Below are 2,720 nucleotides of genomic sequence, written 5' to 3'. Positions count from 1 at the left end.
TTCAACAGTTCTCTGCAGCTGTCTGAGTGCTCTAGGTGGATGGTGAAGGGGTTAAAATGTGCTATTCCTGCATATTGACTATTTAAGTTAAAGACACTTGAAAAATAGCAGATGTGAAAAGATCACATTGACCTTGTGCTGTTTCTCAAAAGCAGAACAAGAAATTCCCATGTGAAAAGTGCTCTTCCTATATTAGAAAGAGGCAACGTCCTTATCCTCAAGGACGGGAAGTCGAAACTGAGAGAATTCTATGCAGACACTGCTGATATAACTCAGAAGTCTCCATATATAATTTAGTTGCTTCTTCACTTTTACTACTCTTTGTCTTACTCACTCTGTATAAGTAATAGATTCTAACTGCCTCTTTAGCTCTTCAGTTTTTTGTTTTTTTTAATGAGGGCTCCCATGCCATATAAAACTTACATTTTGCTTTTCTCCTGTTAATCTAATTTTTGTAAATTTCATTCTCAGACCCAATCGGAATGCTAAGAGGATAGAGGTAGAGTTGTTCTGACCTCCCAAAAGAGAGACGTGATACTACTGGCTGTTAGGATTCACAGGCCAGTTGAGATTAATACATGTGTGGGTCTCCATATCTTTAAAGTGCATTTGTTCCCATTAAAAGAGTAAACATATAGCCATATGGATTATTTAGCACCCTGAATGTTAAAAACAGAAAGACAAAAATTTGTACTTTTAAGGATGGAGAAGTATTACATGGTATGGTTGAAGTAATATTTCTATTCTCCATTAACATGGCAACTTTTTAGGGAAGAGTAACTATTTTTATTTTTTTGGAAAGTCCTTGAAAGAGACTTACAGAGACTGAGGTAAACACTTCAATGTTATATCTGAGGCTGGCATGAAAACCCTTTTGCACTATGGTCATTTAAAGTAAGACTCTTTCTAAATATTAACCAGAGCCATTTTCCAGATTATTTAACTCTGTTACTAAATGTGCTATGAGAAATGAAACTTCTGACTCTTACGCTGCAGTGTTAATGGACTGATTCCTTTTCCTTACAGCATATTGTGGATATTCTGTTCACATGCGTTATGAAGAATAATGATAGCTTTATGCAATATATATTTTTGTAATCTGGGAAAATGTATATTACTTTATATCACATTTGATTTCTCATATAAATTACTGTAGCCCTTTGCAAAACTTTGAAAATCCATCTTTGGAGTTCACTATGTTAGTCATGCCTTTTAGTGTTCTTTATTTGTATTTTGGACAATAATGAAATTACTTAATGTCATTTCGAGTTCATCCCATTACATATACACATGAACTCAGAGCTGGGGTAATTCACTTATGTAGTTCAACATCTCCTTCGTTACAGATGGTAAACGTGCAGATTTCTCCCTCCAGGAAAGAAACTCTTTCATAAAATAATTGCATATTCTGCTCATTTTTTTCTCTTCACTGATGCTTTTGTATCGTTATTACACCCTGTCAGATTAGTAATTAGCACGCAACCTCCATATGACATAAATGCATTTATCTTGCTTTCTTAAAAGCCCCTTTAGCGACTCAAAGCATATTATAGCTCCAGCTGGCCAAAAAGAGATGAAATAAATAATATAACAGGAACAACTGCAAGAGCAAGTGCAGCATCAGGTTGGTGTATTTCTTTTGATCAAAAGGTCAATTTGCAACTGCTCTTTGAAGAGCGTGCTGGTGACAGTGTGCAACCTTTGCAGTAAGATTTTTTTCATTACTTTTTAATAAATAATTGAATTAATAGCCTCAGTCACAATCTGAGGGAGGAAATTAGTTGAAGAAGGAAAGAACTCTGTGATAAACCTTCTAAAAAGGAGAAAAATAAAAGGGTTAATCCATAGGCCAACCTTAAGAGGGACTGAAGACCCCCAAAAAAACTGACCAAAGAGTCTATGCCTAGTAGAGTCAGTTTGAAATTATGTAGATTAGAAATGGAATTACAGGAACAAATTGCTAATTCATATCCATATACGGAGGAAAATTTAGTCTGCTTGGATATCTTTTCAAAAGGAAAATAATTCAATAACAATAACCGAGGTGAAAGTATTCTGTGAAATTTCTATACTGAATAGAATCGGTTATTTAATTTACAAAGTTCAGTGCAAAATGAAAATGCAAGTTTGCTTATTCAAAGTTAAGAATTTCAAATTGTCAAAATAGTGATAGCAGAGCCTTAAACTAGGTTGGGGGAGGGGAATGCAATGAGGATAGGAGCGGATATCGGCGGGGTGGGGGGTTCTAAGTGAGTCTATACAGGTTGCATGTCTATGAATCTTGCTCCTGCAGGTAGCTCCTGGACTGGCCTTAGGCTGCTTTCAAATTAAACCAGCACTGTAAAGAAGAGAGTAAGTACCCTAAATCTGAATGAAGGAGCATCTTAATTCCAATCCTGGCTCCACTGCTGACTATAAGTATGACCCTGGATGAGTTACCTCTCTCAGTCTCAGTCTCCTCATCCACAAAGCAGGGATCACAATAAATGAATAGCACCTTTCAAAGAACCCACCATATAGTGAGTGTTCAACAAATACTGTGTTCACCATCTAACATCATAACACATTGAGTATCCATCAAAGCAGAAAGTAGTTTGCACCTGGACATTTCTGTTTCTTTTGTTTGCTATCCTACTGGTGTTTTACTTAAATTTAGTGTGGTCATATGAAAGAAAATTACTGCCCTTCTGCTATTTAGTTAGCATTTTTATGATTTTTTT

The 2,720-nt window shown here is 35.7% G+C and overlaps 2 long non-coding RNA genes across 2 annotated transcripts in view; one reads left to right on the top strand and one right to left on the bottom strand.

Annotated features, from left to right (window-relative positions):
- LOC105552216 overlaps positions 1-2,508 on the top strand; it is a 19,421-nt gene extending 16,913 nt beyond the window's left edge. Inside the window, exons 3-4 of the long non-coding RNA XR_001007964.1 lie at positions 1,525-1,706; positions 2,294-2,508. This is a non-coding gene — a long non-coding RNA (uncharacterized LOC105552216). The remainder of the gene's footprint in view (positions 1-1,524; positions 1,707-2,293) is intronic.
- Positions 1-2,720, bottom strand: part of LOC105552222 — a 199,930-nt gene that overhangs the window by 37,779 nt on the left and 159,431 nt on the right. The window lies entirely within an intron of this gene.

Source organism: Mandrillus leucophaeus, unplaced genomic scaffold (genome assembly GCF_000951045.1).
Source record: "Mandrillus leucophaeus isolate KB7577 unplaced genomic scaffold, Mleu.le_1.0 Scaffold115, whole genome shotgun sequence".
NCBI classification, from domain to species: domain Eukaryota; kingdom Metazoa; phylum Chordata; class Mammalia; order Primates; family Cercopithecidae; genus Mandrillus; species Mandrillus leucophaeus.
The sequence above is the reverse complement of the archived record's forward strand: the minus strand, read 5'-3'. Positions and strand labels throughout refer to the sequence as shown.